This window comes from Hypanus sabinus, unplaced genomic scaffold (assembly GCF_030144855.1).
Source record: "Hypanus sabinus isolate sHypSab1 unplaced genomic scaffold, sHypSab1.hap1 scaffold_322, whole genome shotgun sequence".
In the NCBI taxonomy this organism is placed as follows: domain Eukaryota; kingdom Metazoa; phylum Chordata; class Chondrichthyes; order Myliobatiformes; family Dasyatidae; genus Hypanus; species Hypanus sabinus.
The window spans coordinates 51,731-78,773 of NW_026781230.1; the positions used below are offsets into that span (position 1 = coordinate 51,731).

At 43.6% G+C, this 27,043-nt stretch overlaps 1 long non-coding RNA gene across 4 annotated transcripts; it reads left to right on the forward strand.

Annotated features, from left to right (window-relative positions):
• Positions 1-5,270: 5,270 nt before the first annotated feature.
• LOC132388416 (uncharacterized) lies at positions 5,271-27,043 on the forward strand. Of its 4 annotated transcripts, none has more exons than XR_009510221.1 (3): positions 5,271-5,442; positions 9,045-10,346; positions 25,121-27,043. It is a non-coding gene; the product is annotated as an uncharacterized LOC132388416 (long non-coding RNA). The 4 variants fall into 4 exon arrangements; XR_009510220.1 differs by having other exon boundaries at positions 26,655-27,043; XR_009510222.1 differs by lacking the exon at positions 25,121-27,043 and adding an exon at positions 22,615-24,297.

Below are 27,043 nucleotides of genomic sequence, written 5' to 3' on the forward strand. Positions count from 1 at the left end.
TCCTATCCTAATTATTGATTATCATATAATTTGTAAGATTTTGACTCTAAAATTGGATCAGGCTTGAATTTATTGTGCCTTTATGAAGTGATAGAGGGCATTCATGAGTTTGTATTTTAAAGATTTTGGTGAATGATATTTATAGACAATAGACAATAGACAATAGGTGCCGAAGTAGACCATTCGGCCCCTCGAGTCTGCACCGCCATTCTGAGATCATGGCTGATCATTCACTATCAATACCCAGTCCCTGCCTTGTCCCCATATCCCTTGATTCCCCTATTGAGAATATTTGCCTCTTGATTGTACTTTTGTAAGTAATCAGATTGAATTAAACTGCTGCAGGAGCCTGAAATGTCTCGATTGTCTCTGGTTTCTCTTGGCATTTTCTTCACTTACTGTTTTGTTTGTTTGTTGGTAGAATCTGCGGGTAGAATGAAGGGATAGCAAATGTAAAAACAAACTCCCTGATGGGAATTGTATAGAGACCTCCAAACAGTAGTAAGTATGTGGTCGACAAATTCCAATGGGAGTTAGAAAATGCGTACCAAAAGGGCAACACTACAAGATCACAAGACAATGGAGCAGAAGTAGGTGAGTCTGCTCCGCCACTCCACCTTTTGTTAATAGGAGGGCTAAAAATGGAACCAAGACAAATTCATGTTTGATAGAACTATTTAGAAAAAAAGAGAAGTATAATTCAGATAATTGTAGTAGAATAATTTCAAGCGTGTACATTAAAACAAAATGGGACAAGGAATGAGGAATAATTATATCTGAGGAAGAATGGACAATATTATGGAGTTATCAATGGAGCTGTACCAGTTCACAGAAACGGACGGAGATTGGATGGAAAACTTTGATATGATTATTTTATTACACCCTCTCAGAAATCCCATTATGATAGTTAACTTCCTGTTTGCTGGAGAAATTGTGTAAATCAAAATGCATACCATTATCATATTTTCTGGGATGGCCCTGTTATCAAAGACTATAGGGGTGGAATGCACAATGCCCTGAAAGACATTTTAAATGTGAAATACCTTTAGAAAGTAAGACCATATATATTGGGTATATACCTCAAGAATCGCTACAAAGTGATAAATATTTAATGAATATACTGCTGGTGACTGGTAAAAAGATTTTTTTTTTACCAAGAAATGGTTATCACAGAACAGCCCAATCTTAAACGCATGAATGGAAATTCAATGGATATTTACAAAATGGAGAAGTTAACAGCATCTGTTAATCATAAGTTAGAACAATTTGATTCATACTGGGAAAAATGGTTTAACTACATAACACCTCATGGACCTGATTTTATTCTCACAAATGAATGAAAGTGTTGTAAAAAAAAAAGACCACTGCTTACTTGTACATAGTTTTCTCCTTTCACTTCTTCTTTTATCTCTTTTCTATAAGTGCATATCTCAGATAAATATTGTGTGGAGACTTGTGGCATATATGTGTACAATACCTGAAATACATCTTATGGAAAAGTTTGTTGATGATGAACTTCATTAAAAAATGAATTACAATAAAAAGAATCGGGATCCCGATGAAGGGTCTTGGCCCGAAATGTTGATTCCCATCCATAGGTGCTGCCTGACATGCTGAGCTCCTCCAGCACTTTGTGTGTAGTGCTCTAGATTTCTAGCATCTGTAGGTCCTCTTGTTTCCCAGATACTTATACATTTATTGAAAAAACAAGCTGCTGGTGGGGTTGTGTGTCTCTGCCGGTAAAATATTAAATAAAATCATGAGAAAGAGGTGGCATAGGTTTGGAAGGTGTAGAATCTGTGGGTAGAATGAAGGAGCAGCAAATGTAAAAAAAAAATCCCTGTTGAGAATTGTATAGAGACTTCCAAACCTCCAAAGTATGTGGTCCACAAATTATAATGGGAGATAGAAAATGTTTGTCAAAAGGGCAATGTTACAATAGTCATGGGGGATTGTCATGCAGGTGATTAGAAAAATCAGGATGGTGTTGGTCTCAAGAGCAGAAGTTCCTGGAATGCCTACAAGACGCTTTTTATAGAGCAGCTCGTGGTTGAGCCCGCTTGGGGATCAGCTTTTCTGGATTGGGTGATGTAACGAACTGGAATTAATTAGGTCATTTAATTTCCAAAAAGCCTGAGGGACAAGTGATCTTAATCTGATCCAATTCACCCTGACATTAGAGAAGGAGAAGCTAAAGTCAGATGTGGAATAATTAGAGAGGCATGAGAGCAAAACTGGTCGAAATTGATTTGAAAATAACAAGGGCAGTGATGAAAACAGACAAGCAATGGCTGGAATTTCTGAAAGCAATTCGGAAGTCACAGAGAGGAAGTGGTATGCTAAAGGTAAGGTGACAAAACCGCGGCTGATAAGAGAAACCAAAGAAAACGTAAAAAGCAAAGAGAGGGCATAGAGCAAAAATTGCTAGGAAATATCTTCAGCTACATATAGTGTAAAAGAGATTTGAAAAAGGATATTGGACCACTAAAAATTACGCTGGAGAGGTAGTAATGGGGTGGCGGTGCAAGGTGATGGCAGATGAACTGAATAAGTATTGTACATCACTCTTATCTGTCAAAGGCACTGGCAGTAATATGGAAGTCCCTGATGTCAGTGGTCAGAATGTGTAAAGTTACGTTACTCGGGAGAAGGTTCTTTGGAAACAGAGATGATCTGAAAGTAAATAGGTCACCTGAATCAGATGGTGTACACCCCATCTGAAGATCTGAAGGAGGTGACTGAAGAGATGTGGAGGCACTAGCAATGAGCTTTCGAGAGTCGTTAAGGAAATTATATCCTAAGAAGTTTTTACCTTCACTCCTCCCCCTCTCGTAGTTTCACCTATTACCGACCACTTCTTCCACCCCTTCACCCCCACACTTCTTCCTCTGACATCTCATCTTTTTTTTCCCAGTCCTGATGAAGGGTCTCGACCCGAAACTTCGACTGTTTTCTATTTCCCATATATGCTGCCTGGCCTCCTAGGTTCCTCCAGCATTTTGTGTATGTGTTGCTTGGATTTCCAGCAACCACTGATTTTCTCCCGTTTTTTGATAAAAGCAAAAGCAGGGTCAAGTCAAATCAAGTCACTTTTATTGTCATTTCGACCATAACTGCTGGTACAGTGCATAGTAAAAATGAGACAACGTTTTTCAGGACCATGGTTTACATGACACAGTACAAAAAAACTGGCCTGTACTAAGTAATAATAACAAAAAAAAAACACAGAGAAAGCTACACTAGAATACAGACCAACACAGGACTTCATAAAGTGCACAAAAACAGTGCAGGCATTTACAATAAATAATAAACAGGACAGAAGGACAAGGTGTCAGTCCAGGCTTCGGGTATTGAGAAGTCTGATAGCTTGGGGGAAGAAGCTGTTATATAGTCTGGTTGTAAGAGCCCGAATGCTTCGAAGCCTTTTCCCAGACTGCAGGAGGGCGAAGGGATTGTATGATGGGTGCGTGGGGCCCTTCACAATCCGGTTTCCTTTGCGGATGCAGTGTGTGGTGTAAATCTCCGTAATGGCGGGAACAGGGACCCCGATAAACTTCTCAGCTGACCTCACTATCCGCTGCAGGGTCTTGTGTTCCGAGATGTTGCAATTTCCGAACCAGGCAGTGATGCAGCTGCTTCACTCATTATATATATATGACTATAGGTCATACTATATAGCAAGAAAACAGTGGGAAGTTAGAGGATCGAAAAGCTTTTACATAACCAACAGGAGACAACCAAAAATAGAACCCAGGAGAGACAAGATGAAAAATTAAGGTCAATGAGCCGATCATATCAAGTATCAAAAGAGGTTCAGATACATAAAGAGTAAAAGAGAGGCAAGAGTTAGAGTAAATAGTGGCCGAATGTAGTACTTTGTGTCAATCTTCACTGTGTAAGACACTAGCAGTATAAGACCATAAGACATAGGAGCAGAAATAGGCCATTCAGCCTATCAAGTCTGCTCCACCGTTCTGTCATGGGTGATTCCGTTTCTCACTCAACCCCATGTACCTGCCTCCTCGGGGTATCCTGTAATGCCCTGACTGATCCGCAAACTATTAGCTTCTGCCTTAAATGTACCCAAAGAGTTGGCCCCCACAGCCGTCTGTGTCAAGAGAATTCCACAGATTCACTGCTCTCTAACTAAATAAAATCCTCCATTACTATTCTAAAAGGTCGCTCCTCAGTTTTGAGGCTGTGCCCTCTGTTATGGCTACCCAGACCATGCTAAAAGTCCTCTCCTCATCCACCCTATCCAGACCTTTCCACATTCGGTGTGCTTCAGTGAGATTTAACACCCCCACCCATCCTCATTTATTAAACATAGGTCAGTGTAGGAGTACAGGCCCAAGGCTGGAAAATGCTCCTCATATCTTAATCCCTTAATTCCCGGAATCATCTTCTTGAACACCCTCTGGACTCTCTCTAATGACAACACACGTTTTCTGAGATATGGGTCCCAAATACTCTCATTGCGACTTGAGTAGTGTCTTATAAAGTACCAGCATTATCTATCTCCTTGCTTATATATTCTACTTCACTTTAAATAAATGACAGCATTTCATTTGCCTTCTTTACCACAGACTCAACCTGTATATTAACCTTCTGGGAGTCTTGCCCGAGGACTCATCTTTCCTTCTGTACTCCTGTTTGAACCTTCTCCCCAATCAGATAATATTTCACCATTCACGAACACGAGGAAATCTGCAGATGCCGGAAATTCAAGCAACACACAGAAAATGCTGGTGGAACGCAGCAGGTCAGGCAGCATCTATAGGGAGAAGCGCTGTCCACTTTTCGGAACGTTTCAGGACTGACGAAGGGTCTCGGCCCGAGGCGTAACTGCGCTTCTCCCTCGAGATGCTGCCTGACCTGCTGCGTTCCACCAGCATTTTGCGTGTGTTGACTGATTTAAAAGAAACCAGCTCATTTTCTGTGTGGGTCTGAACTGTGTGTCGGGATGGGAAGTGAATCAAAACTATAACTCTAAGAACTCTGTGACCTGGGGCTGGAGGGAAAGGGTTCGGGAAAGATATGGAGGGAAAATCTAAATACGTATGGAAATGATATAGGGAAATAATGAAATAATGTGGGAAATGCGCCGGTGGGTAGGGCGGTATGTGAAGGGCGAGGAACAGTCACCGGTTACATGGGAGACCAGCGAAACGTGATCGTGTTTTACCGCAGATCGGCAGCATTTGCGGGATTCTTTCCGTGGCTCCGCCCACCGACTGTGACGCAAAAGGAAGCACATTGCGCATGCTCACAGTGCCGAGCCAGGCAGCGATGTTGTTTTCGTTCTTTGTGGAAGTGGGTCAGCGGCGGGTCCGGGTTCGGGTTCGGGATCGGGATCGGGATCGGGAGGGGGTCCTCGCCCCCTTGGACGGGGAGCCGGAGACGGATTATTCTCTGCGGGGCAACACCAACAATTTCCATTCAGTGAGTATTGAAGCCGGTCCCGAGCGGGGAGGTCTGACGTTGTGTGGTGAGTTAACTTTCCCGAACGCAAACAAGAGAAAATCTGCAGATGCTGGAAATGCGAGCAACACGCACAAAATGCCGGAAGAACTCAGCAGGCCGGGCAGCATCTAGGGGAAGAATACAGTCGACATTACCGACATTACTGCCCTTCGGCAGGACTGGAGAATAAAAGGTGGGGGAGGGGAAGGGAGAGAGACACGCAGGGTGATCGGTGCAACCTGAAGGGGGAGGGGATGAACTTTCCAGAACTGGCGGCCTCGCCTCGCTTCCTTCACAGAATCTGCCGGGGTCGGTCCGGGTTGTGAGACCTTCACACCGAACCGTCTGAGATGAGCCGCCGCTCAGCCCGTTGTTCTGGTCCTATTAGCAGGATGAAGTTAAACATGTTTCTATCTTGTTACTGACAGAGAATCGTATAATTTGTCTTCCGTGTGTTATCTGAATGTAGTTGCCAGTGATGCTGCCACAAGTCACCGTTTCTCTGTCCCTGTACCTTCCCGTACTTGTGCAATTGGCAATAAATTCAACAGGACCTGAGAAATCTCAGTGGGATTTGATTAGTGATGATCATCTTGGCAACTCGGTAGGTCGAATGTATGAGACAGTACACTGTTAAATGCAAAACCCTGAACAGTGTTGATGATCAGAGGGATCTTAGACTCCAAGTTCATCGCTCCCTGAAAGAGACTGCACAGATTGATCGGGTGGTTAAGAAGGCAAATGGCATGGTTGTCTTTATTAGTTGAAGCACTGAGTTCAAAAGTCGGGAAGTTGTGTTGCAGCTTTATAAAACTAGTTAGACCACATCTGGAGTGTTTCATACAGTTCTGGTCGCCCCCATTCTCGGAAGGATAGCGGGGCTTTGGAGTGGGCGCAGAAAAGGTTTACCAGGATATTGCCTGGATTAGAGGGCCTGAGCCATAACGGGAGGTTGGACAAAATTGTGTCGTTTTCTCCGGAGCCTTGCCGGCTGGTGTGAGACTGGAAAGACGTTTAGAAGATTACCAGACGATTAGAAGCCATGTCTCAGAAAGGCAGCGTCCATTATCAAGGACCTCCAGCACCCAGGGCATGTCGTTTTCTCACTGTTACCATGAGGTAGGAGGTACAGACGTCTGAAGGCTCACACTCAGTGATTCTGGAACAGTTTCTTCCCCTCTGCCATCCGATTGCTAAATGGATATTGAACCCTTGAACACTACCTCACATTTAAAATATATAGTATTTCTGTTTGTTGCACGATTTTTAATTTATTCACAGAAACATAGAAAACCTACAGCACAATACAAGCCCTTCAGCTCACAAAGTTGTGCCAACATGTCCCTAACTTAGGAATTACTATGGTTACCCATCGCCCTCTATTGTTCTAAGCTAGTATTTCTTTATTTTTCTCCAGTGTCTCCAGGTACCTATTGTGCTGTCTTGCCATAACCATTTCAGATCTGGGAAAAAGTCTCTGACTATCCACATGATCAATGACTCTCATCATCTTATACACCTCTATCAGGCCACCTCTCATCCTCCATTGCTTCAAGTAGAAAAGGCCGAGTTCATTCAAACTTTTCTAATAAGGCATGCTCCCCAATCCAGGCAACATCTGTGTAAATCTCCTCTGCACCCTTTCTATGGTTTCCACATGCTTCGTGTAGTGAGGCAACCAGAATTGAGCACAGTGGGGTGAGACCAGCTTCACATATAGCTGCAACATTAACTCTCAGCTCCTAAATTCAATCCCACGATTGATGAAGGTCAATGCATCATATGCTTCTTAACCACAGAGTCAACCTGCGTAGCAGCTTTGAGTGTCCTATGGTCTGGGACCCCAGGATCCCTCTGATCCTCCACACTGCCAAGAGTCTTACCATTAATGTTATATTCTACCATTATGTTTGACCTAACAAAATGAATCACTTCACACTTATCCTGGTTGAACTCCATCTGCCACTTTTCCACCCATTTTTTCATCCTATCAATGTCCCACTGAAACCTCTAACAGCCCTCCACACTATCCACAACACTCACAACCTTTGTGTCATCAGCAAACTTGCTAACCCATCCCTCCACTTCCTCATTCAGGTCATTTATCAAAATCCCAAAGAGTAAGGGTCCCAGATGAACCAGATGATTTAGTTGTTTATTTTTATTATTTTTGTTTTGTTTTTCTTCCCCCTTCTATAATATGTATTGCATTGAACTGCTGCTGCACGGTTTTCAAATTTCATGACACAGACTGGTGATAATAAACCTGATTCTGATTCTGAGTGGACAGACAATCTATGTTTCCCGGGAGTTGAAATGGCTAATATATTTAAGGTGAGAGAAGATGTAAGCAGCAAGTTTGTTTCTTTACACAGAGTAGTGGCTAGCTGGAAAACTCTGCCTGGGGTGGGAGACCCGACTGGTCACGTGATCCCGTTAGTCCCTTCCATTTAGCAGCAGATGGGCAGCACCTGTGCATCTGTTTCCGAGGCCCTGCCCTCCGAATGATGTGACACTCACTTTGCGCATGTTCACTGTCTCCGGCCGGGCGGTGTTTTCATTTCCACTCAGTGCTGAAGTGCATCATCTGTGGGATCGAGGGAAGGGTCCTCACCTCCTGGGTGGGGGAGCCAGGGGTCGGGATCACTGCCTGTGGGCCGAAAATATTGCGTTCCCATTGGTGAGTATTGCGACCGATCCCAAGCAGGGAGATCCGATGTTGGCCGTGAGCCCCGAACTGAGGACCAATTACTCATTTATATTCTGATTATCTGGGCTTGTCAAAAATGTGTAGACTTCAATTAATCTGCATTGAACGATCCAAACCTGGAGCCCAGGCTGTCTATTTCCACAGGGTTGAAATGGGAGAGCCACCGACAGGTCACGTGAGGCTGTTTACTGCAGATCTGCCCTACCCTTCGCTTTGTGATGTGAGATGACGTCGTGTGTGCTCAGAGTCCCCGGATGGGTCAGGATGCTTCCTCTATGTTGTGTTGGGGAATCTGATGTTGGTCACTGAGTCCCGTTAACTTCCTGCAACTCGCCTCGTTTCCTGAGGCTGCTCACATTTGTCCTTGAGCTTTATGGCTGTTGTGTCTTCTCCCGGACTGGGGTGGGTGAGAAATGAGAACATCCCAGGTTTTGGGGATCTTTGATTTCACTGCCTGCTTTACCGAGGGACTGGGAAGTCTAGGGGGTGAATGGTTTCTATGATGTGCACGTGGCCGAGTGGTTAAGCAATTTGAAGGTCATGAGTTTGAGCCTCAGGCCAGGCAGTGTGTTGTATCCTTGTGCATGGCACTTAACCACCCATTGCTCCTGCTCATTTATAGCCCAGATGGATCAAATCACCTAATCCTGTTCCTGTGCCTTATGTATTACCATGATAGAATGATGGCTCCTTCTTATCCCATATTGTTTTGTGATGTGTGAGGGACAATAAAAGATCGCTCATAGAGATTATTATATTTGGCTTCAACTTTTAAATTACAGTGAGTTTTGTTCTTAGTAACATTAAGCAGATATGTTTGGTTCTCTGTTTCATTGTTAATGTGCTTCGTGATCTCTCTGGTTAATGTTAGACCTGCTGTGAGAGGTTTATTGGAAAAAAAAACCCAACTGGAAGCAAACCACGGCTGAAGATGTAGGAACAGCAACAAGTGAACTGGCCCGAGGACTGAGAACATCAACTGGAGAGAACAACACTGAATCAGGTGACTTGGAGTTCCCAGTGAGTCAGTGAGGAGGAAGTTTGGTGAGTCTCATTTACTCAGACACTGGTCCTTTATACATTACATGCCTGTACATTAGAAGGTGGGAAATAGTTGGTGTTTGAAGTCATTCTGACAAAATGTTATTAACCTGAATTGTAAAGTTTGTTCCTGTCCCCACAGCTGTTCCTTACCTGCTGAGCAGTTTGGTAATTCCAATTTCTTTTTATTACATTCACTCTGGATTAGTTTATGTTTCCTGAATTGTACCTGTTTTAATGTGGGAGTGGAAATGGCTCACTCTGTGATAGTAGAACAGTAAAGTAACCACAACTTTTCCCTGCAAATTACCCTGGTGCCAATTAGATTGTTATTCCTAGAAATGTGTTCAGTACAGTTGTTGTGAACAAGGCTTACAAGAATAATCTCAGGAATGTTCGGCATTATGTATGAGGAGCATTTGATTGTTCTGGACCAGTGCTCAATGGAGTTCATCAGGACGGTGGGAGTGGTGGGGGATGTATGGTTAAGTAAACCTACCAAATGCTGAAAAGCCTGGATACGGTGGACACAGAGAGGATGTTTCCATTAGACTGTGATCTGACAGCGCAGTCTCAGAATAAAGAAGCTTCCCTTTAAAACTGAGAGGAGAAAAAAAAAATTGGCCAGAAGATGTCTGATCTGTGGAATTTGTTGCCACAGAGGTTGGTTGAAGCTGCTATTTGGGTATATTTATGACAGAGATGAACATATTGATGATTGCTCAGCAGCTCAGGGTTACAGGAGGAAGGCAGGAATGTGGTGTTGGAATGAAAATCAGCCATGGTTAAATGGTGGGGCAGACCAGTTGGACCAAATCACATAATTCTGTTCCTGACTGAATGATGGCTCCTCCTTATCCCATATTGTTTTGTGATGTGTGAGTGACAATAAAAAATATGTTTACTGAAATCATTATATCAGCCTTCAACGTTTTGTTCTTAGTAACATTCAGCAGAAATGTTTGGTTCTCCTTTTTATTGGAAGAAAAACCCCAACTAGAAGCAAACCACGGCTGAAGACGAGGGAACAGCAACAAGTGCACCAGCCTGAGGACTGAGAGCATTAACTGGAGAGATCAACTCTGCCTCAGGAGAATCGGAGATTCCATTGATTCAGTCAGGAGAAAGTTTGGTGAGTCTCATTTACTCAAACACTGGTCCTTTAGACATTACATACCTGTAAAAGGGAAGGTGGGTTATATTTGGAGTGAGACTGAATGCGCCCAGAACAACCATTTATGCCTCTGTCAGACCCAGTTGCAATCACTCCAGGTCTGGTAATGAGCTTCCAGTTTCCAGCCCTTTAAAACCACTCCCATTCTGTAAGTCGAAGCTGGAGAGAGTCACTCAGAGACCGTACAGTACAAACTCTTTATTCCAAGTACCTGGGGCTTACTCAGTCGCTCAAACAGGAACAGTTGATGACTGTCCCCACCCAATCCACTAACTGACTAACAATTCCCCTGACACCATGGATATATCCATCCAGATACCCCCACACAAGACAGGCTATTTACTACATGACAGGCTGGAGCCCCTAAAGACAAACTACAAAATAGTCATTATCAAAATAGTCCAGATCCTCCCCACGCAAGACGCTGGAGCCAAAGATATTTACTACATGAGCCGCCCCTATAGACAAATTACAAAACAGTCATAAAGGCTTCCAGACACAGGACAGACTGAAGCTGTCCTATCTCTTCTCATGAGTGCACATGGAGATAAGCATCTTGAAACTCTAGCTAGCTACCCACAAAAAGAAACGTGGCTCAGCACAACGGTTGATCATCAGAAATTTCCTTCAGAAAAACAGGCTGCTATTGTTTAACAAAGTGTTAACCATTTTACAGACTTTATCATTCCCTCCTTTTGATCATTACAATATCAACAAAGCAGTAACTTTTTATAGAGAAAGCAACTGATGACAGCATTGACTTATCAGTGGGTAAAGACAGTGTACAACAGTAATTACAACAAAGATATGTACTACTATTAGGCTATAATGCAGTATCATGCCCCACATATTACCAAACAGGCCTTCACAGATCACCATTTCGACCCTTCGGTGAACACGTGTAAATCCTGCCCTACTTTCTTGTTGCTGTCAATCTCCTTTGCAGTGTGCTTTGCAGTGTGGAGAGGGATGTAATGTTAGTAGATTCATCAGGGATATAGGTTCAACATTCTGTGTCAATAATAGCACAGGTTCCCCCTTTCTCAGCTGGGATAAAATCTAAAGCTGTACGATTCTGTAGGACTGTTTGCCAGATTGCAATCATTTTAGTGGATATTTCTGTTACTTGGGCCTGTGTTACTGTCAGGGCCCCTGCAGTATTGTGGCCAGCTCCTCAAGTGCTGTATCCAAATTGATTATCTCTCATGAATTCCTGATTTTCTCCATAGGAGAGAAAAGTAATCATCCAAAATCAATCAGTCTCGGTTGTTCCTCTCTGCTGCTAGGCACCTGCAAGTATGGCCAGGATGCATGTTTCCCAGTATAGGAAGTTCAGTTTGGTGGGGGCCTGCGATACCATCCCTCAAAACACTGACAGCGACAGTCATCTCTGACTGGACCACAGGTCCTCACTCTCTTCCCCATATGTTATTTGAGAAAGCCCAGGCTGAGAGTTCCTCACTCTGGTTGAGTGGGATTAATGACATTGGAACCATAGTTTTACCATGCTGTGGAATTTCAGCACAAACCTAGCAGGCCCCTAGCTCTACCTGTTTGGCATTGGTATGACAGAAAGACAGAAATGTTTTAACATGGGGGCCCCCGGATGCTGGGGTGAGCCCTCTCAAATACATCAACATGAACACCACTAACAACCAATACATTTTCCATTAGTCCGAGAGAGACCTTCTGCTCAGTTCCTTCAGTAACATGTTTGGCGCCTAATGATGTATCCACCGAGATTGCCCATTCAGTTTCTCAGCCGTGGGAGTGGTCGGTAACACCTGATGGTCCTCTCTACCGAGGTCCAAGATTCCCTTAATCCCAGTTCTTCATCAGGAAAAAAAATCCCAGGTTCCATGGTGGGATAGTCATTCCTCTCTGCGTAGTTGTTCTCTTCATTGTAAGCCTGTCATACCTGTGAATGTAATGCTTAGAAAATTTTGTTTTTTTTGGCATATATATTTCCCCGTGTCTTCCCCTCAGGTATGAATATCCAATTTTGCTGGTAGACTTCTGGGAACAATGGTACACAAGGTCTTAGTCCCCAGGGTGTCCTCATGGGCTGTCCATAAATGATTTCAGCTGGTGACAACCCTGTTTTCCCCTGTGGGGTAACCCTCATGTGGAACTGGGTATCGGTAGGACTATCAACCAAGTGAGTCCAGTCTCCACTGTTAGTCTGGCCAGTTTACTCTTCAGAGTGCCATTGGCTCTTTCCGCTATTCCTTCGGCCCGTGGGTGGTGTGCACAGTGGAATTGTTGCTTGATAGCTAGGTCATTACGTACCCCTTTGTTTACTTTCATCACGAAGTGTGGGCCATTGTCAGAGCTCAGCATCTCCGGCACACTGTACCTGGGAATTTTTTCCCGTAACAATACCTTCACAACAGACATTGCAGTATTAAATGTATTGGTTGTTAGTGGTGTTCATGTTTATGTCTTTGAGAGGGCTCACCCCAGCATTCGGGGGCCCCCATGTTAATTCTCCAATTTCCAGTAATTCCCTCCCCCTTCCCCTATCCCAGGTCCCTCTCTGCCTCTCTCCCATTTCAACTTTCTGCTCCTTTATCTCTACAGTTCTTTCATGCTTATCCCCTCCCTCTCCCCCCTTTATCTCTCCTCTGATTGGTTCTCCACCTGCCTCTAGCCCTTCCCCTATCTGTTTCACTGGGCTTCGGCCCTCTCTTCCCCCCCATTCCTGACGAAGGGTCTCGGCGCGAAACGTTGGCTACTCTTTTTCCCACAGATGCTGCCAGACCAGCTGAGGTCTTCCAGCATTGTGTACGTATTCTTCGCAGTATTAAAGGTAGTTGGAATAGCTTCAATCCATCCACTAAGCATTTCTATAATAACTGAAGCAGTATCCAAAACAATGTACTCTAGCCAATTCAAGAAAATCAACTTGTAAACACGAGAAAAGTCCACCTGTCAAGGGAGTCGTACCGGTGTGCAGGGTACAGGTTTCCAACCATTCCCTCCTTTCCAAGGGCTGTACAATTATGTATATAATCGACCAATATTGGTAAAAACTGTGTAGGAACACAAACCTGTCCCGTTGGGGTGATCCAAAAATCTAGCTCGGGGTCTTTCTGGCACCCCATCTGGGACCACAGTTTGTGCTCCTCCTCAGAGACGTCCCCCTGAAAAGTACGTACCTCCCACATGTCCGGCAAACGCGTTCTGCTTGAGTGATGGAGGATTGCTTGACGGGAACCCGAGGGGTCTACAACTACCGAGGATGGTGCCACACTTTTCGCTGTCTCATCTGCTAAAGCATTGTATTTCGTGACTCAGTCGGACATGTGGGTGTGGGCTGCTCATTTAATAACAGGTAGTAACAGGTAGCTGTGTAGCAGTGAGTAAGTTGTTTACAAAGGTGGCATTACTAATGGGGTGGCCAGAGGAAGTCAGGAATCCCCATGTTCCCAGAGAGCCCCGTAGTCATGTACAATTCCAAATGCATAACGGGAGTCTTTGTAAACGTTCCCACTTCTGTCTGTTGCTGGGATACAGGCACGAGTCAGAGCAAACAGCTCAGCCTTCTGGGCGGAGACAGCTGCTTCAAAAGAGGCCTGTGCAATTACTTCACTGTCCGTCACTATCGCATCGTTTCCCTGCTGGATCCACAAAAGAGTTTCCATCCTCATAAAACATTGCCTCCAGCTTGAGGGGATATTGTGGAATGGATGGGAGAGTCGGTCTTTCCTTCACGGTGATCCACATGGGGGCAGTTGGTATGGCCAACTTAATGGCCTGAAATTGCCCAGAGATGGGGTACGACTCAGGATCGGTGAATATTAAAATAATGTATTACCATAATTCCTGTCTTCACCTTAGAGTCCTTCCAGTGTTGGAGTTGGCCCGCGGCCAAGTCTTGCCAGGCTCCCTCGCTGCTGGAGGCTTGTTTCGTCAGGGTGTAGGCAAGGAACCCTAGTCTCTTTTGCTTGTACCCAGGACAAATCCTAACGGTTGTATAGGGAACCACCAGCCCTGTCTGTCACCAAAGGAAATCCGAAATTTTGGCCAGTAATGCATTGTACTCTCTTTCTGTAACTTCTCCAATCAACGTGACTGGGAAGTTCTGTCCCTCGAGAAGTGCAAAATATGGGCTTTCCTACGTTGAGCACCCTTCAGGTTCATTGAACCATAGAAAATTACAGCACAGAAACAGGCCTTTTGGCCCTTCTTGGCTTTGCCAAACCATTTTTCTGCCTAGTCCCATTGACTTGCACCCGGCCCATATCCCTCCATGCACCTCTCATCGCATGAGATTTGGCCACTGGGAACGCAGTGGAGCCCAGATTAATTGCCCAACACTGGAGAGATCAGAAACTGGAGAAGCTGTTAGTTGTTCGCTAGTCCCGAAGTGATACCTTTGTCCGTGCATAGAATCTCAATTTCCAGCGGACAGAGCAAGTCTCTCCCTGCAAGATTACACCCCCGTCTGGTGGTGACTGTAAATGAAATCTCACACTGGTTCCCCTGGAATTCCACCTGCAGTGGATGGGTACGTGAATATGTACGTTCTGTGCCTTCGAACCCAGACAGAGTGATTGTAGCGTCTGATAGCTGGAATCCCTTTTGATAGTATTTCCTGATCGAGGGTGTTGTGGTTGCCTCCGTATCAACCATAAATGGAACTGGAATTCCAGCAACTTGCAATATTACATTGGGCTCTTCCTGAGGGATGATACTCACAGTAGGAAGCATCCTTGTTTGTCAATTTCTAAACGGGTTGTTGTCCCCACCTGTCCCTTGGTAGGTTTTTGATCCCATTTTTGATCCCAAGATTTAGCCCACTCATGTCCTTCTTCCCACTGAACGTATTCACCTTTTAGTATTAGTTCCCTTCGAGGTTCGAAAGTCAGGTCCCAGTAATATGTCAAAGCTCATCACATTCGATTTCGGTGATTGTCAGGCCAATCCATATTATTTGTTTTAATCTTGTTGGCTAACTTAGTTGGTAACCATTGGAACAGTAGGGCATAAACTGGGGGGACGGATTCCCATCATTAAAGGTTTGGTCTCCTGTGAAAGTGCCATAGTAGGCCACAAATCACTCGCAATATTCTGTTCTCAATTCCCCAGGCTTAGGCTTGCATTCAAGTACTTTAGTGATGTTTACAGGTTGCTGGAGAGCCCTTTCCAAGGTTTGAATAATCTGCTCTGTCTGTTCATTCTCATTATGGTTTCCTGCCTGTAACTCCTGACAGGTTTGGTATCTCAATTCTTCCTTCCATTTCTGCCCTTCATCAGCTGAGTGAATCACGCAGCAGAGACTGAATAAATCTTATGGGGTTGCATTAAACTTTTGTATAGTACTGCGGACACACTGAGCAAACTGTGCTGTTTTTTTTCTTTTCTCTCTGGGGACTGATTCATGATCATTATCATTTCTTGAGGCTTCCAGGGAGCATACACAGGAATCACTGAGGGCTGTCCCTCCTCCTGCTCAGGAATTGGGCATCATTCGGGTGGGCTGTTGTCATTGTGGAGCAATTAACTCTGGGGTTTTATTGGATTCTTCCCTCCCTGTCTCAGAATAATCCTCAGTATTCCCATTCTGGGAATTCTGCAAAAAATCACTCTGTCCTTTTAACAGCTGTGCAGACCAACCATACATCTCAGCAGGAATTTTCTACATGGTGTTAAATCTGTGATACTTTAAGTTAATAATACATAAAAGAATTCCCAGCTGTGCATCAAGAAAGACTATTTGTGTGAGACTGTTTCAGTTACTGTGTGGCCAGGCCCCCGTGCTGCTCAGCAGGAACAGGGAATAATACCAATGGAGAGAGTTAAACTGAGCCAGGTCACAGATTGGAGATGGCAGAAATGCCCCATTCCTATACAGACAGGAAGACCATTAGGGAATTGATGGTCATTCCCGATCCCAGCACTCTGCCCAGTCAGAAGTTGATTTCTCTCTCCAACTTGTGTTTAGCCTCACTGTAGAAACATAGAAAATAGGTAGAGGGATAGGCCATTTGGCCCTTCGAGCCTGCACCACCATTCAGTATGGTCATGGCTGATCCTCCAACTCGGAACCCTCTGCCTGCTTTCTCTCCATACCCACTGATCCCTTTTAGCCACAAGGAACATATCTAACTCCCTCTTAAATATAGCCAATGAACTGGCCTCAACTGTTTCCTGTGGCAGAGAATTCCACAGATTCACCACTCTCTGTGTGAGGAAGTTTTTCCTCATCTTGGTCCTAAAAGGCTTTCCCTTTATCCTTAAACTGTGACCCCTCGTTCTGGACTCCCCCAACATCGGAAACAATCTTCCTGCATCTAGCCTGTCCAATGCCTTTAAAATTTTATGTTTCAATAAGATCCCTCCTCAATCTCCTAAATTCTGGTGAGTATAAGTCTAGTGCCTAGAGAGTCATCAGCGAGTTCACACTGGAGAGAAGCCGTTCACCTGCTCAGTCTGTGGGAAGGGATTCACTCAGTCATCCACGCTGCAGAGACATCAGCGAGTTCACACTGGGAGAAGCCATTCACCTGCTCAGACTGTGGTATAGGATTCACTTAGTCATCCCAACTACTGGCACATCAGTCAGTTCACAATGGTGAGTGGCTGTTGTTATGAATCTCTAGGTTTCTTTTGCTGCGGACTGTCATTTTAAGAGAGAGAGAGATTAAGAAGGCAATTCAGTCTGACTTGCAGCTTGTTTAGTTTTACCCGAGGACACAGACACTCAGAGTCAGACAGAGACGAAGGAGGAAAAATGGAAGAATCAAAACCAGAACCAAGGGTCACTGTTTAGAAGTTTCCTATGCCCACAAGGGTGGGTTAATTATCGATCCATCGTACATCAAATGTGTGGTTGTCACCTCATTTGATCCATAGGAGTGTATCTGATTTGTTGTATCTTGTGAAGACCACTTATGTGTTAACCCTTGCCTGGCTGTGGTGTGGTAATTCACTAGAAGATGATACTTCTTGTGACAAGTCGTTTTCGGTGATAATTTGTATGTCGACTTTGAATGACACATAAAATCTACAGTGACTGTTCTCTCGTTTTACCACCATGGAACCTGTGGAATTCAACATAATTGTCTTCTGTCAACATTTACTCTGGATTACAAGTATCCCTCTCTCATCACCTATTCCGTGGATGAACTGAACTTTCCTACTTTACCATTTCAAGACTCTAAGCCTTATTTCCCCCAAGCTCAATAGTTTGGGAGTTATATTTATACACATAACACTTAACTTTTGTTTATCTTGTTTAAGTTACAATATTATAAGTAGTCACTAGTAAAGATACTGGTTCTAACATCAAAACCAGACTCCAGGTGCAGTCAATTGCTACTGGTTTGTTTCTAAAGCATTAAGGTTCATAAAAAAAATTGGGGCCAGCATCTCAGATATGAACAAATTTGGGGGTGTATTGATTGATTAATTATCGATTTGATTGGGGTAATCCCTTTTGATTGTAATCCTGCCTGTAATGCAACACTGATCATCATAGGAAGTCATTCCTGCCCTGAGCCAATAGGCTGTTCCTGGACTTTTTCCAATTGGCATATTTTAACTATTTCTAATTATTTATTGTTTTATATTGCTATATTTCTACACTACTCCTGGTGGTGCGACTGTAACAAAACCCAATTTCCCTCGGGATCAATAAAGTATGTCTGTCTGTCTTGTGTGTGGAAATCAGCAGCAGTGGATATTGCTATATTTTTGGAAGCGCCAACCCCTGAGGCATTAGGAAAAACCAATCAGAATGAATTGATGACTATTGCTAATAGGCTGAGCCTTAAGGAGTTAAGAATCTGTGAATGACAAGGGGAAGCATAAATCTGGGAGAGCAGGTAAAGGTTAAAAAAAATAGGGGCTTTATTCCCCAAAATGTTTACAAACTCAACAGAACTGTTCTAGAGTCCAAACTTGAATCAGCTAAACCGAACAGAACTGGGTGACAACAACATAGTGAAATACTCCTCAAACCAAGAGACACCACTCTGCTCCTGACTTTGGGTTTACATTTGATGCTGGCCAGTCCATAGTACATTGCAGGGAAGATAAAACATTCTACTCCTTAAACATATGGCATAAATGAAGTAGCTCCAGATAACATCCCGCTGGCTATAGTAGAATGGCACAATTCAATTATCCAGCCCCATCTACTTAGGCTGGTGTAACGCAACTGCTCATTCGTTTCCCAGATTATCAGGAGGATGGTCGGCTCCAGGACACTTTAATATGCCCAGCTGATGGTGCAGCTGGGAATTGCAGCCACCATAGGAGGGCTATGAGAAAGCCAGAAATTCAGAGGAAAATAGTTGAGCACTATATATCTATGAAGGTGTTTGATCAGGAGGTGTTACAGAGGTTTCCTGTGAGTAAAGAGGAGATCCTGTTATGTCTGGAACAATTGAGGATTGATGTACTTAGATTAGAGGCTGAAGTAAAGGAGAGGCAGAGGGGGGTTTGATACTAGAGAGGCAGACAAACAAAGGGAAGAGGCAGGAAAAAAGACTCTTGAAACTGAGGAAGCAGACAAACAGAGGGAAAGAAGACAGGCAGTTTGCGATAGAGAAGTTAAGGCTTGAGAAAGAAGGTGCTTGCTCAAAGGAGTTGGTTGTACCGTTCATTTCCAGCCAGGAAGTTAAATTGGTCCCTCCATTTGATCAGATTGATGTTTGTAAATATTTACAGCCTTTTGAAAAAGTGGCTCTAAGTCAAAAGCGGCCGAAAGGAAGCTGGACTCTTGTTACAAAGTATAATTAAGGGTCAGGCTCAACAAGCACATTCAATTGAAAATGCAGCTAATTATGACATTGTGGAGCAGGCTGTGCTCAAAGCTCATGAGTTGGTTCCAGAATCAGATAGACAAAGGTTTAGAAATTTGAGGAAATCTGTGAACCATAATTATATGGAATTAGCTTATGAGAAGTTTGTGTATTTTGACTGCTAGTTCACATATAAAAATATAAATGATGATATTTAACAGCTTGAGAGTTGGTTTTAATTGAAGAATTCAGAATGTGTGTCCCCGTTGACATAAAGACGTATTTAGATGAAAAAGATGCTTCCACTTTGCAGGAGTCTGCTTGATTAGCAGCTGAGTTTGCTTTAACTGACAAGGTTAAGTTTATCCCAAATAAGAGTTTCCAGAAGAGTAGCAAGGATAACCAGGGTAAAGCAGAAATTAAAGCTGGGACTACCGACAAGAGAAAGGAGGAAGGGAAGCAGTTGAAGTAGAAATACTCTGATCTCACTTGTTGCTATTGTAAGAAAGCTGGTCATATGATGGCTAATTGTTCCGTCCTGAAGAAGAACAAGAAAAAGGAGGCAGTCCCAAATGCCTCTGATCAGTATGTTGAAGCACCAGTAAACCCACTGGGTCCTGAACATTCTGTTGTGGCTCCGATAAGGTCTGAGAGGTCTGACCGAGTTAAGGTGGTGATCAATCATTTTATGTCAGATGGGATTGCATTATTGAAGGTTTCGGGACCTGTTGAGATCGGATTATGCACCAGTTTACCGGTGGAAGATGTTACTTTGCTGTTAGGGAATGACCTGGCAGATGGTAAAGTTGTTCCTGCAGTGCTGTTGACAACTAAGCCAACCACTGACGACCCACAGATGGATTTTAACATTTATCCTTCCTGCGCAATAACTCGAAGTATGGCTAAAAAGTCTGCCGACGCAGACGGTTCTGTGCAGCATGATTCTGATACCAATGATAGCCAAAGTCGGGATTCAGGTTATGAAGACTTGTCAGGGACTTTTCTGCCTTCATTGTTTCAACATGATTCAGGTAGTAAGTCTGATGAGAAAGATTTATCTCTGTCTAGGAAGGAATTTATAGCAGAATAGAACCGAAACCCTGAGATTGAAGCTTTAAACGAAACAGCTCTCTCTGATGATGAGATTAAGGAAGTGCCAGTAGGGTATTATATCAGGGATGGAGTGTCAATGAGGAAGTGGAGGCTATTTGCTATACCAGCGTGTCAGGAATGGGTAATTGTTCACCAAGTTGGTGTTCCTAAAGTTTATAGGACTGAAACTTTAACGTTGGCCCATGGTATGCCCTTAGGTTGAGATCCTAGAGTGAATAAAACTGTAAACAGGATTATGAAAGCATTTTACTGGCCTAATTTGAGGAAAGATGTAGTGACCTTTTGCAGAACCTGTCACACTTGTCAAGTTATGAGTAAACCCTATCAGGTCGCCCCAATGGACCCACAGCGGCCTATACCTGCATTTGGTGAACCCTTTTCCAAAGTGATAGTGGATTGTGTTGGGCCATTGCCAAAGAGTAAAGCTGGCCATCAGTATCTGCTAACTATTATGTGTACTACATCCAGATTCCCAGAGGCAATTTTTCTCAGAAATATTTTCCTAGATAAAATTGTGGTGAAGGCAATTACCAAGTTTTTTTTTATATTTATTTGGTTTGCCTAAAGAAATCCAGTCTGATCAAGGAAATGATTGTATATCTGGATTATTCCAGCAGGTAGCTTATGAACTGGGTGCTAAACAAATTACATCGTCTGTGTACCATCCGGAATCACAAGGGGTTTTAGAAAAATTCCATTCTACCCTCAAAACAATTATTAAGACATACTGTGTTGAAAATGGAAAAGACTGGGATGCAGGAATATATTTGCTTTTGTTCGCAGTCAGAGAGTCGGTACAAGAATCACTGGGCTTTAGTCCATTTGAACTTGTATTTGATCACAGAGTGAAGGGACCTTTTACCTTGTTAAAGGAACAGTGCATTGATAGGGATGTACATTTTAACTTGTTTGACTTTGTCATGAAGTTCAAAAATAAACTACAGCAAGCCTGTAGTCTAGCAAGACAAACGTAAAGATTTCTCAAAACAAAATGAATTGTTGGTCTGATAAGCAGGCTTGCCAGGTGGGAGATAAGGTGCTTGCCTATTTCCAATGTTGACGAATCCACCTCAGGCGAAACTCAATAGACCGCATGAAATAGTCTCTCAAATTAATTATCTGAATTATGTTATTAAAACACATGATCGACGTAAACGAACACAGGTGGTACCCATGAATATGATAAAGCCTTATTTTGACAAGCAGGCACAATCTTTGAGTGTTGTTGTTAAAACATATGAATCTGGCAGCCCTGAGAATGAAGCAATTGACTCGTCTGAGAATTTTCACAAGCCAAACGTGGTCCCAGTTAGGCTAGTGAACGCAGTTGTTCCAGATAACATTGTTAACAAGTTTGGCACATCTGCAGCCAAAGCAACAACAACAGCTGAAAGAATTAATTCTGAAGTTTAAAGATATATTTCCGGATGTTCCCAAGCAAACCACGGTCGTAGTACATGATGTAGATATTGGTCAAGCCAAACCTAATACACAACACCCATATCGCATGAATGTAGAAAAGTGTAAAGTGGCTGAGCAAGGAATTGAATATATGCTAGAAAATGATATTATTAGTCCTTCAGCATAAGATTGGAGCTCACCCTGTGTTATTGCGCCAAAACCTGATGGTAGTGTTAGAGTTTGCACTGATTATAGGAAGGTAAATGCAGTAACAAAAACAGATGCCTATCCTATCCCTAGGAATAATGGTTGTATCGATAATATTGGAACAGCTAATTTCTTACAATGATAGATCTGATGAAAGGGTTTTGGTGTGTTCCATTGATGGACAGAGGTAGAGAAATTTCTGCATGTGTGACACCATCTGGGTTGTATGAATACAGTATTTTGCCTTTTGGAAGGAAAAATGCTCCAGGAACATCCCAAAGAATGATTGATTTTGTAATTCCAGGGTTAGAACACACAGATGTCTATATTGATAACTCGGGCACACGGAGTGACACTTGGGAAGAGCATATCTCTGCAGTAGAAAAGCTATTTGACAGGCTTTCCTAGGACAACCTTACAGTTAACTTGGCTAAGAGTGAATTTGGCCATGCCAGTGTGACTGTCTTGGCTATGTTGTAGGTCAAAGCAAGATGGCTCCTGCTCGGGCAAAAGTCCAGGCAATTTCTCAAGTTCCTATTCTGACTGCTAAGAAGGCTCTTAGGTTTCTGGGAATGGATGGATATTATCGTAAGTTCTGTCAGAACTTTGCTGCTATCGCTCTTCCTCTGAATAATCTCCTGAAGAAGGGTGAACAGTTGGTTTGGACCGAGCCGTGTCAGGAGGCATATGATCTATTGAAAGTTGTTATTTGAGATTAGGCTAATCAATGTAGTGTTGACATCAAATTTAATTAGCAGATTGGAGCTGTGGGTGGCAACACAAGTCATGGATGCACAGAGAGTAAAGGAGAGGGCCAAAGAGACAACCCTGTGGGTTATGTGTACTGAGGGTCAGAGAGACAGAGGAGATGGAGCCCACTCTTTCCACCTGCCGGCGATCTGACAGGAAGTCCAGTTTCCAGCTACACAAGGCAGGGTGAAGGCCGAGGTCTCTGAGCTTCTTCTCTATACTTCACACCTTCGTATGGCTACTGCTCTGCCCATGACTGCAAGGAACTGCAGAGAACTTTGGAGAGCAGAGGACATCAGAGAAACAAGCCCCCACTCCTTGGACTCTTCCTACACTTCCCCTGCCTGGAAAATCAGGCCATGTACTCAAAGAACCTCATAATCTGGACATTCTAGCTGCAATCCCTCTCCCACTGGCGGAGAGATACAAAAGCCTTGAAGCGCGTAACACCATGTTGAAGGATGGCTTCCTGACTGCAGTTATAAGCCAAATGAATGATAAAATTGACTCAACCTCACAATGTAAGTCGACGTGACGCTGCACCATATGTCTATCTGCACTGCACTTTCTCTGCAGCCATAATGCTTTGTTACAGTTAATGTTCTGTCATCTATCAGCTCAATGTACTGTTGTAATGTATCGATCTGTGTGGATGGTACATCACTGTAGTTCAGTACGTGATGATAATAAACAAATTCCCCATTTTAATTGGATCAGGTGACCGGTGGTGGGTCTCCCATGTCAATATCGGAATCAAGTTTAATAGCACCGGCATATGTCATGAAATTCGTTCAGCAGTAGAACCTAACTTTTAACCACATATTTTAACAATTGTGATTTAATACAAGAATAGAAATATCACATAGTTAAATTATATAAATCATACAAAATGAAAAAAAGATGTAATAAACTATTTTGATTGTGCCGACTGTTTGACTGACTGGGTTGTTGCTTTGGAAGTAGTGGAGTGAAGCTTAACTGAACTTTACACAATGATGAGAAGCTCAGATAATTATAAAAAGCTAAATTCTCACATAAGTGGGTCAGACACCCAGAAACATCGGCAGCACTTCAGCAGGTGAAAACAGTGGAATGAAACATGCTGAAAATATTGCCGAAAAAAAACCCATATTGTCCACCACAACGAGAGGACGTGACAGATCCGGATCTCACTGCCTTGTATGAACGGGGAAAGATGAAGCTACACGTATAGGTAGAGCAGTGACCCGCAGATGCTGCAGATCTGCAGAGAAACGTGAACAGGAAACGGGATCACATGGCCGCTTTGGTCTCTCACCCCCAGACAGATGTCCGTTTACCCACTACTCTGTGGAAGGACGCAAACGCCGCTCACATCTCCACTCACCTTAAATGTATTAGACATTTCAACCCCCAGGAAAAATATATCGTCTGTCCACACGATCTATTCCTCTCGTAATCTTATAAACGCCCATCCAGTCTCACCCCAGCCTGCGCCGCTCTGGAGAAAACAACACAAGTTTGTCCAGCCTCTCGTTATAGCTCATGCCCTCTAATCCAGGCAGTGTCCTGGTAAACCTCTTCTGCGCCCTCTCCAAAGCCCCGACATCCGAGAATGGGGGCGACCAGAACTGTATGAAACACTCCAGATGTGAGCTAACTAGTTTTATAAAACTGTGTTACGAACTGCAACGTTTTATAAACGAAACAGCAGCAATAGAGTTCACACTGGAGTCTGGTTTTGATGTTAAAACCATTATCTTTAGTAGTACTGACTTATATAATACAGTAACTTAACGAAATAAAGGAAAGTTTACAGTGTTATGTGTATATATGTGTAAATATGACTCACAGATTATCGAGCCTGAGGGAACAAAGCTCAGAGTCTTGAGATGGTAAAGTAGGAAAGTTCAGTAATTCACGGAATAAATGATGGGATAGAGATATTTATAATCCAGGGTGAAATATAGAGAAAAGGTTACTTCAAAATAACCGCCGTCGAAATTCTTATCCTTTGAATCCGTCCACATACGAGTTATCTGCAAAAGTGACCTGTCACAGGAATACCGTCTTCCAGGGGTTACCACACAACATACCCAGGCAAGGGTTAACACAAGATATTCCAAAATCTACTCCTATGGATTATACGAAGTGACAGCCACACACATTCGTTGTGTTTCCGTGTACCGATGATCAACCCACTCTTGCGGGCATAGGAGAGGTCCAAACCTCAGCTGCAACTAACTGAAGCGATCAGCTTTTCCAGTCTCTCTCTCTCTTTAGACTGGCCGACTGCCTGTCTGCAGATCGCTCTCTCTCTCTCTTATGGTTCAGTCCACAGTCAGCGCTGTCAGCCTGTGACTGACGTCATAGCCCCGCCTCCTCACGCCGGCGCTCTTAAAGAAACAGTCACAGTACGACCGCAGGCTCGGAACAGCTGCAACACAACTTCCCGACTTTTGAACTCAGTGCTTCAACTAATAAAGACAACCATGTCATTTCCCTTCTTAACCACCCGATCAATCTGTGCAGTCTCTTTCAGGGAGCGATGAACTTGGTGTCTAAGATCCCGCTGATCATCGACACTGTTCAGGGTTTTGCATTTAACAGTGTACTGTCTCATACATTCGACCTACCGAGCTGCCAAGATGATCATCACTAATCAAATCTCACTGAGATTTCTCAGGTCCTGTTGAATTTATTGCCAAGTGCACAAGTACGGGAAGGTACAGGTACAAAGAAACACTGACTTGTGGCAGCATCACAGACAAGTACATTCAGTTAACACACGGAACACAAATTATACGATTCTCTGTCAGTAACAATCTATAAATATGCTTTATGACATTAACAACATATAAAACACATTGGGCCATGATCAATATTAAAATGATTTGTGTCAATAACAGTCTTGGAAATGTTGAATTCGGTCCCTGTCTCCATTCCTCCTGTAATCCACAACCAGCTCCTTTGTTTTTGTCACAATGAGGGAGAGGTTGTTTTCTTGACACCACTGTGTCGGGGTGATGACTTCTTCTCTGTCGGCTGCCTCGTTATTGTTTGGGATTCGGCCGATCAAAGTAGTGCCGTCAGCAAATCTAATTAGCAGATTGGAACCCCCCACTGCAGCCCCACAGTGCACTATGTACTGATTGCAAAGCTACGAAATTGCATGTGAATAGCCTCCCCTCCCCCAACTCCACTCTTTCTGCCTCACCAGCAGACTGGGACATCTCACATCTCGCTGCCTCCGCCAGGACATTAAACTGTGAACAACTGTGGTCAGGGACTGCTCTCTGGGGTACTCCAAACACTACCTCCTTCCAGTCTGTAAACGACCCACTCATCCAGACACACACTACCGGCAGTTTATCGATCTCCAACGAAAAAGCCTTATCACCTACTCCCGATGTTCAATACCATTGCTGACTCTGATTTTACCACTTCAAATGCCAGGAGGGACCATCTGGTCCCTTCCCATGATTCTGTTCCATATCAGTATATGAAAATACATCCCTGCCTTTCTCCTCTCGCGTTCCCTGAGATGACAGGTTGCAACTAGTCACCACTCCAAGGGATAGGAGATTGCCATTGAATTTCATAGAATCAGAGAAATCTACAGCACATTGCAGACAGTTTGGCCTTTATCTTAGTCCCAACTGCTTAGAATTACCCTACCACATAGCCACCTATTTTCCTAAGATCCATGTACCTATCTGAGTCTCTTAAAAGATCCTATTTTATCCGACTCTACCATATCGCTGGCACTGCATTCCATAAACACACACCACTGTTGTTTAAAAATCTTAGCTCTGACATCTCCTCTGTACTTACTTCCAAGCAGTTTAAACCTATTCCCCCTCGTGTTAGCCGTTTCTGCCCTGGGGAAAGCCTCTGGCTATCCACACGACCAATGCCTCTCATCATCTTATACACCTGCATGAATTTCCTGCATGATTTTCTCCGGGCTGAACAAGAGGATGAGCTCACTGTGGTTGTGACGTTGTTCAGGGCCCCGGACGAAGTTGGTTAAACTCCTTCTTCCCCGCTCTTTTCAATGTTTTAGGTCATTCTCACTAATTTCAAAGGTCTTCGCTTCGAACTGCTGGGTTGTTACAATGAACATCTGAAGTCTGACAGCAGACTAGCGAGTGAATGGAGCAGAGTCAGAAACCAAGTTGCCAGTCAGAGATTTGGGGCTCCAGAAAGAGATGGGGCCTGGTTTACAAGGAGGAGGAAGAAGAGAAACCGAACCTGCAGGATGTGGCTACAAATGAAAGATCAGACACATTTGGAATCTGCTTGATTGGAAAAAAAGGTGGTTAATTTCTGCAAAATACTGGAGGAAATCAACAGATCAGGCAGCAAATGTGGAGAGGAATAAATAGACAACGTTTACGCCGAGCCCCTTCAGCATGCCTAGACTGTGTACTCCTCTGCTTAGTTGCTACCTGA